The sequence below is a fragment of the Solanum verrucosum genome, unplaced genomic scaffold (assembly GCF_900185275.1).
Source record: "Solanum verrucosum unplaced genomic scaffold, falcon-dt-bn FXZP01000206.1, whole genome shotgun sequence".
Lineage (NCBI taxonomy): Eukaryota > Viridiplantae > Streptophyta > Magnoliopsida > Solanales > Solanaceae > Solanum > Solanum verrucosum.
In genome coordinates, this window is record NW_026020104.1 from 1,010,427 (window position 1) to 1,023,648 (window position 13,222).

A 13,222-nucleotide genomic window follows, 5' to 3' on the forward strand; every position below is an offset into this window, starting at 1 on the left:
AGAGGTTCTATGAAATGTGAGTTGTAGGATGGGATGCCATTCCTGTATTGCATGAGTAGGCTTAGAGAATGTCTATGTTGTGTTTCACGAAAGTCATAATGTCTAATGAAATGGATGTGCTATAATGATGCTAATTAGAATGTTGACATAAAGGCTAAATGTATTAATGAATGCTTAACTTGGATTGTTATTATGAGGTTCTTTCCTTGTCATGACTTATTGAATATGAATGTTCCTTGTCTATAAGTATTAACTAAAGATGAGAATGAAGAATAGTAAGTATGTTTATGTTGGCCTCAAAGTGGTTCTTAGTATGTGTAGTATTATGTTATGCCATTCCTACATTGCACAAGTATAACTTAGGGTTACTTAACATGATGGTTCTATTATGTTATAATAATATACTCATTGAATATGCTTGTGTCATATGCTTTTATACTAAAGTTCATGATGTTTCTCAAACTTAACATATATCATGGTTTTCAACTAAAATGTCCTTTTTAGCATGAATTTTGCATCGATATCATACTTAGTGCATTTTTGTGCTAACCCATATTTCTTCTACATTTTTACAAAGTGTAGGTTACGGATCTTAAGGTGATTTCTATGGTTTAAAGCTTGGATTGACTATTCTCCAAAGCTATTGGTGAGTTCTCATGGTTTGAGGACGAGAGTTGATCATTTCTAGTTTCTTTTAGGTCATTTTATGTTTCGATCTATGTTGAAGGGTTGTGACCCTATTATTTATTCAAAGTTATATTAGATGGCCATGTGAGACAAAGTTAGACTTCCGTTGTTTTTTAAAAATAAAGACTTCAATTGTATGGATAAATGTTTTTGAATTTCGTACCATTTTATTATGTCTTATGTTATGAATGCTATGAAGCTTGTATGAGGCTCTTCGGAGTTTTGTACACCGTGTAACGTCTGGGGTGTAGGCTCGGGTCGTGCCAAACATGGTATTAGAGCATAAGATGTTGGGATGGTTTTAAGATGATGTCTCATAAACCACGTCTAGTATATTCTTGTTCATGAGTGTGAAGTGCGTCACATTTATGAATGAGAGGCTATAAGATGTTAGGAAACTATACTTCTTTCATTATTCTTAAGTCGTTCCATATAGTTTAACTCTACAAGTCCATCTCCTTATCCGTCTTTTGTGTCTTCAGGATATGAATACACGAAGGGCTAACGCAAGGAGAATGGAGGGCAACAATGTCAATGAAGAAGCTCTGCAAGAGAATCAAGCTCCTTAAGTGAACCAAGCTCCTTAAGGGGATCAAGCTCAAATTAACCCCCGACCATGACAGATGAGGAATTTAGGTCGGCTCTTCTAATGACGGCTCAAGCCGTAACAACTCAAAACCAACTATGAGGGCCCTAGCCACTAGAGATGGTGGGATTCATGTGAACCCTAATGTGAGCACTATGACTTCTAGATTGAGGGATTTTGTTAGGATGAATCCTCCAGTGTTTCTTGGTTCCAAGGTGGGAGAGGATACTTAAGAATTTGTGGATAAGGTTTATAAAATAATTGATGCTATGGGGGTGACTTCGGTAGAAAAATCAGAGCTAGCCGCTTACCAATTGAAAGACGTTGCTCAAGTTTGGTATACTCAATGGAAGAGTAATAGGCTGGTAGGAGTGGGTCCATAGATTAGTAGGTTTTTAAGAAAGCATTCAATGCTAGGTTCTTTCCCCGTGAGTTGAGGGAGCCTAAGGTGGAAAAATTTATTAACCTTAGGCAAGGTAGCATGAGTTTCCAAGAGTTTGCTTTGAAATTTACTCTGTTGTCCAAGTATACTCTATCTATGGTGGCATAGCCGAGGGATGAGATGAGAAGATTTGTGATGGGTTTGTCTGAACTGAGGAAGAATGTCGTACAACAATGCCCCATGATAATATGAATATATCTAGGCTTATGGTGTTTTCTCAACAAATGGAGGAGTCTAAAATAAGAAAAAGAATAGGGAGATGAAAAGAGCTAGGTCCGATGAACAAGGTCAACCAAGGTTCAAAAAGAGATCCTCTAACCAAGATCCTTCAAAAACTCCTAGGGATAACCAAGAGAAAGGTAGTGGGTCTCCATTTCCTAAACCTACTTGCACCAATTGTGGAAAAAAGCACCATGGGAAGTGCCTAGCCGATACAAATGGGTGTTATGGTTATGGAAAGAGTGATCATCAAGTGAAAGATTGCCCTACACTTATGGATAAAGGAAGAGAGGCCAAGAAAGGTTCTCTTAATGGTACGGTTCCTATTCCTCCAAATTATGGTCACTTTTATGCACTCCGATCTAAAGAGGACAAATGAGCCCTTCCTGATGAAGGCACCAGTATGTTGATAACTCCTTATAGATGTAAATGTTTTATTAAGGTCCCTATGCTATTTTTTAGATTTTCATGTTAGCCTTAGTATGGGTTTACTCCCAAGGGGGAGATGGTATGCTTATAAGTCAAAGTTGTGGAAAGTTACAATATCCTTATCTCTTTATTCTATTCCTATTCAAGCTTGAGACAAATAGTTCCTTGTGGTTTGTTTCATGTTTTGGAGTCATCTGTGAATTATGTGTTTCCATGGTCTCCTTATGTTATGTATGTTTTTGATGAATTTATGTTTAATGAGAAAATGAGTCTTTCATGATTTATGCTCCTCATGTTGATATGCATTTAGTATGAGTTGCCTATATGCTTCATGAGATGAATTGTTGAAGATGCTTAAATGTGCTTTTAAGAGTAATTGCATAATTTGGTTTATGATGTTATGATGAACATGGTTTGAGTTGGAGAAGGTAATTCCTCCAATGAAATGAGAAATGTTGAAGTTTTCATGCATAATGGGTTGTTGATGTAGTTCCTACTTCCTTGTGTTGCATTGAGTATATTGAGATGGAGTTGATGTTTCCTCCTTCGAATTATGCATTGTTATGATGTTTCATGCATGATAGGCTGCTAGTCTTGAGTCTTTAATTTCGAGAAATGTTTAGAAATGTCATTCGAGGACGAATGTTCCCAAGGGCGAGATAATATAACACCAGTAAAACTAGTAGGTTACACTAGAGCCTTATGTGAGAGTCTTTGAGTTTGATGTAGGGTTTTGAAGTGTAAAATGGTTTCCTTATCTTAGGTTGAAAGGTATAGGGGTTAACGTCAAGGTACGACCCCCCAAGGACCAACAAAAGTGTCACGACCCAAGCCTAGGGCCTAGACGTGACATAGTGAATGAGGAACCCGAAGGAACCCCAAACAAGCCTCTCAAACTTGTCATCACACTACATTGGTCGCGGAAGTACATTCAACATTAATTAACGGGAAATAGGGACTAAGGGCAAACCATTTCAAAATGACATCATAGAACAAGAGTCAAGCTCATTTACAAAATACTTGTCCAACGCACACCTCTACATACATAGATAGGACGGGGCCATGACATACTACCGGTTCCCCTCATAGTCAAAATACAATTGCAAGCTAAAGTCTCAAAAGATAGGAGTAGGAAACATAACATAGCCCTCGAATCATTGAGGACTCACCAACAACTCGGATAAGCACCGTACTAGCCACGTGAATGGAGAGAAGGATCAAGAGTAGCTCCGGTCCCTACATGGTGACATCATGTAGGCAAAATATGCGTTAGTACTTGGAATGTACTAAGTATGCGGGGTGCAACACAACAATAGACAAGGACACAATCGAAATACAAGAAATAGTTTCATAGGCATTATGACTAACAATATGAGGATGCATGATCAAAGTGAAGTCAAAACATGTTTAAGTAAATCTATACTAATAGTAGATATCATATGTGTATGCATGATCCAACCAATATATAACCCCAACTTAGGATGGGGAATGCCGTTCACATCCGGACACCCTGGTGGCAAGGTATAAACCCCTCACATGGTTGATGTTGGTCACACCCCAAGCATCCTAGGTGGTGAGATATAAACCTCTCACATGGTTGATGTTGGTCACACCCCAAGCATCCTAGGTGGTGAGATATAAACCTCTCACATGGTTGTCCGGCTCTTTTCCCCCGGACCGGGCATGGTCATGCAACACTTTATATAGGAAATTCCCATTAGGCTCTAATGCAATCTCACGTATAGAATGAACATATACACAAGCTTAGTTTGTCATCAACACATCTCTGGATTTCCATACATCTCATAACTCAAGCTTTAAAACATCGATTCATCAATTCTCCATAGTTGGACATTTTGTCAAACACCTTGAAGGCAAGTAATGGAATCAAAGAGCATGGAAAATAGGGTAGTAATTATGCAGCCAAACCAGTGAACAACCTACAACAACACCTTTTTAACACCCACAATACCACATGAAAATCTCCACATCCATTCCAAATTTAGGTTCAAGTTCTAGAGTCACGACATGCTCAAAACAATCACTTTTCATGCTTAAAATTCAATGTGCAGGAAATTATTACAAAGAACAAGACTAATTTATGAATCTTAACTTAAACCATGAATTAGTGAGTAGAATAGAGTCTAGGCACTATGGGTGGAAGGACCCATGAGTTCAACACCACATACCTTGAGTTTTTATGAAGGTCTTGAGAGTGTCTTCAATGGAAGCTTGGAACTTGGAGCAAGAGTCTCTTCAATCTTGAGGAAGGTTTTGGATTAGGGTTCTTGAGAGAACTTGAGAGAAAATGTGTCTAAGTATGGGAGAGGTGTTTTGGGAAATGTTTTAGAGATGAGAATTGCACTAATGGTATATAGGAAATAACATATGCCCTTTGGAAAAATGGTCCAACACTTAGAAAAAAAAATGAGGCGGGTGAACAGTAAAAACGCTCACTGGAAATTGCCTTTCCTACCGGACAGATTTTACGAAAATGGGCATAACTTCTTCATCCGAACTCCGAATGAGGTGAAACGAAGTGCGTTAGGTAGCTAACTCAAAGGGCTTTCCATGGATATTTTATCGGCCACCCAATAATTTGTGTGCTAGGAGATATGACCCTCCAAAGTAGACCCTCGAAAAAGGCTTCACTTGGAAATTTCGGATTTTGATACGGTTGCTCTAAAATTTGGGTTAGACCCATATCCCACTGAATTTGACCCCCTAAACAAGAATATGAAGTCGGATTTTCGAAAAACGAAACGGATTTTTTTTTTATAGCTAAACAAGTTTCCGGTAACTTCCGAAGCACATTTTTAAGAACTTTTTGGGTCATTTCAAAAAGGGTCCTTGAGGAGGACCCTAAAGTCTAACCTCAAAGCTGCCCCAAAACTGCCCAAGCTGCCTAAATGTTGAGACCTACGGATGGGACCTACTGGGCGTAGGTCCATCCACGCACTGTAGCTCTTGGTTGTAGGTCAAGGACCAAGAAAAGGAGTCCCAGTCCACCCACCTACAAACCTGCAGGACGGGGCGTAGACCCACCTACGGTCCATAGGTCATGGGTGTAGGTGGTGCCTGCAATCTGTCCAACTCGGCCAAGGTAAGGTTAGTTTGGTAAATTCCTAGGTTTGTTAGTTAAGTGTGAAGTCATTTTATATTGTTTATTTATACCTATATAAGGGTTTTTAAGCTATTAAATAACCCTTACACTTCATAATTCTCAACTACCCAAACCAAAACCAACTCAACCCTTTCAAAAAATCTTCTCTCTAAAAACTTCATTGAAGAAGAAGAGGAAGATAAAGTTAGGGGTTGAAGGAGGGGCCTTTATCACACGATTTTAGTTGGATTATTCGTCTAAGGTATGGTAGTCTTGATTCATGGAAAGCTTTTTTCCATGGAGCCCTCAAACTTTCAATTTCAAAGATAAATTCTCCAAAACCTAGGGTTTTCAATCTAAGTCATGGATTCTTCCTAAAAACATTTTCAATAATTTAATTGTCATATATTATGAATGAATTGTTGTTTTATGATAAAATCTCCCATGAATCCATGAATTCCCCCTAACCCTAATTTCATGATTTGTGACTTGGGTGAATTGTAGTAAGATGAATACTATGAAATTGTTCTTGTAGTAGTTTAATTACTTGTATCATGATACTATCCATGCCTAATTGTAGTAATTTTAGGTGTGTTGGTTAATTATGATTAATGGTCCTTGAAGGGCAAATTGTGAGATCTTGTATAATCATGATGCTTGTGTAAAAGCTTTGTGAATATATTGAAAGTAATGTGATCATGCCTATAATGCAATTGTGGTATTGTTGAAAGGCTATTCTCAATTATACAGTTGTGAATGATGATAAAATGTTGTGAAAGGTTTCTTCAATGTAATGTTATACCTTAAATTGGTAGGCTTAGGGCATCCTCTTCTTGTGTAACTAAAAGTATCTTGACTTAATGAACAATGAATTGGTAGGCCAAAGGCATCCCTTTCATAAATGACTAATGAAGTATTCTAAGGCTTTGTCTTGAATAGGTAGACCAATGGTATCCCTTTCATGATCAGTCAATGAACTAATGTAATGATGAACCTTGAATCGATAGACCAATGGTATCCCTTTCATGAGGATTCACTGAGATATTCTAATGATGTACCTTGAATCGTAGGCTAATGGCACCATTTCATGTGTGTAATGATGTACCTTGAGTTGGTAGGCCAATGGCATCCATCTCATGTGTAATAATGTTAAAAGAGAATGAACTACTATATGGGAATTTAATGCTTAGCACCGAGTGGATATTGTAAGGTGGAAGCTCTCCCCATGTTAGGCCGCGCTTCAAGCAACACCTTCCTTATCCCAATACTATGTGCTCACATAGGTTATAGCTAGTGTATTCACCTAAGCTAAATTACCGGTTCTACCTTAGGCAAGTAGACCAACCCTTTACAGTGTGGGATAAACATCGGATTCCGTGGTTTGCTCACATGGTCTATGTCTATTAGGGCTTATCCCATTATGTTAGTTATGTACTATAGTTACTCAAGAGGTTTTATGAAGTGTGAGTGGTAGTATGGGATGCCATTCATGCATTGCACGTGTAGGCTTTGAGAGTGCCTATGGTGTGTTTCTCGAATGTAATAATATCTAATGAAATGAATGTGCTATAATGATGCTAATGAAAATGTTGACATAAAGGCTAAACGTAATAATGAATGCTTAACTTGGATTGTTATTATGAGTTGCTTTCCTTGTCATGACTTATTGAATATGAACGTTCCTTTTCTATGAGTATTAACTAAAGATGAGAATGAAGAATGGTAATTATGTTTATGGAGGCCTCAAAGTGGTACTTAGTATGTGTGGTATTATGGGATGCCATTCCTACGTTGCAAAAGTATAACTTAGGGTTACTTAATATGATGGTTCTATTATGTTATAATGATATACATGTTGAATATTCTAGTGTCCTATGCTTTTATACTAAAGTTCATGACTTTCTCAAACTTGACATATAACATGCTTTTCAACTAAAATGTTCTTTTAAGCATGATTTTTGCATGGCTATCATACTTAGTGCATTTTTGTGCTAACCCATATTTCTTCTACATTTTTACAAAGTGTAGGTTACGGATCTTAAGGTGATTTCTATGGTTCAAAGCTTGGATTGACTATTCTCCAAAGCTATTGGTAAGTCCTCATGGTTTGAGGACGGGAGTTGATCATTTCTAGTTTCTTTCATGTCATTTTATGTTTCAGACTATGTTGAAGGGCTGTAACCTTATTATTGATTCAAAGTTGTATTAGATGGCCATGTGAGACAAAGTTAGACTTCCTTTATTTTTTTAAAATAAAGACTTCGATTGCTTGGATAAAAGTTTTTAAATTCTGTACCATTTTCTTATGTCTTATGTTATGAATGCTATGAGGCATGTATGAGGCTTTTCGGAGTGTTGTACGCCGTGTTACATCCGGAGTGTAGGCTCAGGTCGTGACATTAGCTAGTGATGAGTCCGATAGTTGGAATTATTTCGGGCTTTATTTTTATAGGTTTAGTGTCCTCAATTGCTTGTTTTGTGCCAATAATTGATGTAAAGTCCTTGATTTTCAGGATTATAGATGAACGAGCAAAGCATGGACACTAAGTTGCAAAAGGAACAAATCCACTGAAAGAAGGAAGAAAAGAGAGCCTGGTGATCGCCATGTGGCCTCAATGACCACCTAAAGTTCTAGTGTGCCAAGCCCTGAGGGAGAAACTAAGGTTGGTGAGAGAAAGGAGCAGTCGGCGCAGCGCCGAGTGGTTCCATGATGCAGTGTTAGATCGCCCAAAAAAACAGACCTAGAGGATGCTGAAGGCCAAGGCAAAAAGACGATGGAATTGACCAAAGGGTTGATCGCCGAGTTGATCGGCGAGCCCAACTTACTGCACCGAATGGATCTTCGCAGCATATTGTTGGCGACTATAAATACATTTTTGAACATTTAGTTTTGTATCATAATTATCATTATTGTAGAGCTTTTTATCTGATTTTCATAGTTTTGAACTGAGAGACAAATTTTCCTTAGCTTTAAATAATTGTAACTTTTCACCTTTGAGAAATTGAAAGTGGGTCTTTGAGATTCTTCAATTTGGACCTTTATAAATACGAAATTAATCGTACCCAATTGATGGAAACACAATTTGGTAACGATTTTTATCTTTTTATGATGTCTAGCTAAAACCCCAATTTTTGGGGTGTGATTATGTGATTATGGGCTGATTTAGCTAAAGGATGTTGCTAATTGTTAGTGTAATTTCTGTTTAGAAGTGAGTTCAATCATTTATTGTGGGTTAATTTAGGAATTGCAGTTGCACATGTGATTCCACCTTTGTGTTCTTGGCTTGCTCGAGAGAGAGGTCTTAGAACCAAGGTATTTGATTGATGGTCTGTGGGTATTGGGTTGGCCTGGGTTCATCTCAAGAGAGTGAATTCTTAACCCTTTTCCACACATTCAGCTCGAGAGAGTGAATGGACTAAGGTGTGGGCTGACCTTATTTTGCTTGCTGGTCGATGTTCGAGAGAAATCGACCTGATTCGGGGTAAATTATTTTAGAGAAAGTTTATCCCCTCTATAGTCTAGCTTACTCACTGATTTTCAGCAGTTTCCTAATAGTTGCAACTACCCGTTTATCTATAATAGCCTGTATTCGAATCACATCCCAAGAACCCATCTCACTATTGTTATTTTTGTGTTATTTGTTGCTGTTGTAGTTGATAATTTCAAAACCAAAACCTCCCATTTGACATTCGTGTCACCCCCTTATTTGAATTATATTTTTATTCGATAATGTCTATTCCTATGACTGATTCGAACATATTCGCACTTTACTATTGAATCTTAAACACGTACCACTCCCTGTGGGATTTGACCCTAACTCATTTAGTTGGGTTATTATACTGATTAACGATCGTTAACGCTGAGAATTGGATGAAGCGTCTTTGAAACATCATTAACCACCGACTACTCCTTTCTCTTGCCGACTTAACTATCTTGTCAAGGCTTGGCACACTAGAACTTTATGTAGTCATTGAGGCCACTCGGCGAGTCGCCAAGTAGACTTGGCGATCACCAGTCTCTCTTGTCTTCCTTCTTTCAGCTCGCTTTGTTCCTTTTGCAACTTAGTGTCCATGCTTTGCTCCTTCATCCATAATCCTAAAAATCAAGGAGTTTAAATCAGTTATTGGCACAAAACAAGCATTTCAAGACACTAAACCTATACAAATAAACCCCTAAATGAGTCCAATTATCGGACTCATCAACACCCCTAACTTAAACTTTTGCTCGTCCTCAAGTAAAACTCAAGTTAAGCAGTTCAAAAAGGATGTCTCAAACAGTGCTACACAAGACTCAGTCATGAATGCACACAACAAGACTCAACTTACTCATGCAGGGATTAAATGTGCACTTAAAGATTCAAGTTGTGGCTCACCACTGTCAAAGATTCTCAAGTTCACAATACTTGCTTCAAATGAAAGTTCAAGCTCAACAAAGGTACTCAAATGCCTTCACACAAGGATGATTCCATATTCACACATAATGGTTCAACAATTTATAGCTCCGGAATAAAAAAGAACTCTCACACTAAAAAAAGATGAACACATGTATAACTTCACCCATAGGGTTGCTTTTATTTTCCAGCCAACATTTGTTTCAGCTTAGTCAAGATGAAAAAGGTCTTTTTAAGGCTTGTAATGGGGTTGAGTGTAAAGATATGGTAATTTAGGATCAGTGGTTTCTATCCTCATGAAATATGGTGCGAACAACTTTCCTTCCCTTTCTTCAGCATTTTCAATCATTCTCAGATTTCAACCCATTATTCACTTCTCATGGAATACCGGACACCCCATTTCTTTTGCAATTTTGACAACTTTATTTCACAACTTTTTCTTTCCTTTTCTTTTTCTTTCTTCTTCTCTTTTCCTCATATTTTTTTTGTATGGAGGGGTTCCATCATTTTCAAAACCATGAATCAAAAGGGGGATTTCATTGCACTTCTTGATTTACCTTCTCTTTTCACCACACCCACAACTTAGGCTTTTGGCCAAAGATGGCTATTCAAACAAACCACAATTCATGAGGATTATGGGTGAAAGGATAAAGAGAGGTCTCATTTGCTCAAGTTTCTTCCAAGAAAAAGGCAAGGCTCAAAGGGGTTTAACACAATTCACACACTCACAAGGTTGGCCACAAAAGAGGTATATTTGCCCAAGATCATTTCAGGAGCTTGCATCACTTAGTCAATCGGACCAACGGTGCAAATTCTAGGTGTCAGCACACAAGGTTCATAGTAAGAGCTCATCACACAAGGGATTGACACTAATGTCAAACAATACTGCACACTTTTGCTAGTGTGCAATGTTCATCACAAGAGATTCAATTCGATAACCGACTAGTCACAATGAGATGCAAAAAGTTCACATATTGCTTATGCAACTTCATTTGGCCTCATTGTACCCATACATTCATGTTTGTTCGATTGAGAGCACTATTTAAGTCATCGGTATTGACCATAACTGATACTCAAATTTGCACCAGAACAACCATAATCTAACACAATCAAAAGGGTGGTAAATTTTTTCAAAGGGTCTCAAAAATCATTTGCAATTAAAACAAGGAGCCACAAGCCCAAATATCCACAAAATAGTGCCAAAAGACAATATACATCACAAAACCCAATATATAAACAAAAATCATAATCACAAGAGGTGGGTATGGAAATACGTCACCCCACCACAAATAAAAAGCCAGCTGTCCTCAAATGCAATAAAAATAAAATATCCAAAAAGTAAATAAAGATGACAGAGCGAGAGGTAAAGAGGGGTCATGTTTACGCAGTCGCTCCATCTGTCAGGGCATTAGTGCCCGGTGTAACATCAACACTGCTAACTCCACTCGGGTCAGCCAAGGGTGTGTCTGCCAAAGAAGTTTGCACAACTGCATCTACCATGGCCTCCTCAGTATCTATAAGGCCCTCGTAAGAGACCTCCTCATCAACCTCAAGCATGCTCATCCATCTCAGCCTCACACTTGGGATCAACTACCTCCTCATCTCAAACATCATCTTCGGTGGTAGCCGGAGGCATCTCTGGCTCAACTGGAACATCGAGGATTTCCACTGTCCTGAAAATTATCGACATGTCGGTAGACTTCAGCTGGTCCATATCTCTCCTCAGCTTAGCAATAACGACCTTTAGGGCCGTCACCTCCATAGTGGCTCCTTCGCCACACTCATACACCGCTATCCTTGCTTCAAGGGCATTAACAAAAGAACACAGAAGTATCACAACATCAGCGAGGGCCCTCTCGATCATGCCAGGAATGGTGACCTCAAGTTTGGCGGCATGTCGATCAGTAGAATGGGCTAGATGCCCCATCTGTAGTAATGCATCCTGAGCGAGCAGGGGCCTGGAGGCAGCAGCAATAGCAGCAGCAGATCTAGGAGGCAAGGGAGCAGTAGAGGTACTAGACGCCGTAGAAGGGGTAGTTCTAGGTATACCTGAAGGCCCATGGGCCTGAGTAAGCAAAGGTGCCTCTGCAGGTAATGCATTTGTATCCACAACTAGGGAAGTATCCACCGAGGCTGCCTTCTTCTTCTCCGCCTCATCTTTTGGGTACTCTGCCTCAATCCTCCGGATGTTAGTAGAAGATGTGCGGATCACTTCCACATCCTTCATCTCATCTCTAGGTATTTGAGCATGTCTGCATAGCTCGGTAATCAATATCGGGAATGGAAGGGAAGTTTGTCTTTGCTTGGCCCTCATAAGCATATCCTGGGCAATAATCATCCCCAGATTCAGCCTGGTCCCATCAATGATGCAGCCAAGATAGGCTGCTTTAGCATGGTGGAGAATTGACTCATTCAGGGATGGCATAATGGTGATGCTGATGAAGTAAAATCAGAACCGTGTTGCGATGTTTAGGTCCTTCTTCTCAATAGGCACTCCCACTTAAGGCCACTTCAGAGCACCGTAATGAGTCCACAAATTGGACTCATTTAGGGGTTTATTTTGATAAGAATAGTGTCCTTGAATGCTTATTTTGTCTAAATATCTGATGAAAACTCTTAAGTTTTAGGTATTTGAAGTTTTAGTGAAAGCATGGACACTTAGGTGCAAAAAGGAACAAAAAGGCTGAAAAGAACGAAGAGGCTGAAACCCGAGCATCTCTAAGCACACTTGCTGATTCGCCAAAGGGATTTACTCCGCCCTTTGTTCCAGTACGTGAAGCCCTGAAGGAGAAGGATAAAAAAGGCGATGAAAGGAGCAATTGGCGCTTCGTCGAATAGTTCTGTGAAGTAGTACTATACCGCCCAATGGTCCAAAACATGAAGATACTCAAGGCAAGCATGAAACGATGATGAGACAGACGAAGGGAGAATCGCCGAAGTCATTCGACGATATCAACTAACTTCGCTGTAAGATCCGCCAACGCTATTTTCTGAAGTCTATAAATACTGAACTTATTATTTATTTTAGAAGATTCAAACATTTATTTTAATTTCTAGAATAGAATAGTACTTTTTGGATATTTTTCTCTCAAGTTTGGAGAGGGTTTTTGAGAGACTTGAAGAAAGAAGAATTTCATCTTCCCCAAGTTGGAAGTGAGTCTTCTCCATTCTTCTTCCTTTGCTTAAATGAAGGTTTAATTTCTCATACCCATTTGATTTTACTATCATTTTAGGTGTATTTTGTTATTTTTTAATGAGTGGCTAAAACCCCCTATTTTTGAGGTGTGATTTAGCAAATATGTGTTGATATTATTGTTGGGTCTTGCTTGCTGATAGGTTAGATGTAGTTTAATGGTGATTTCACC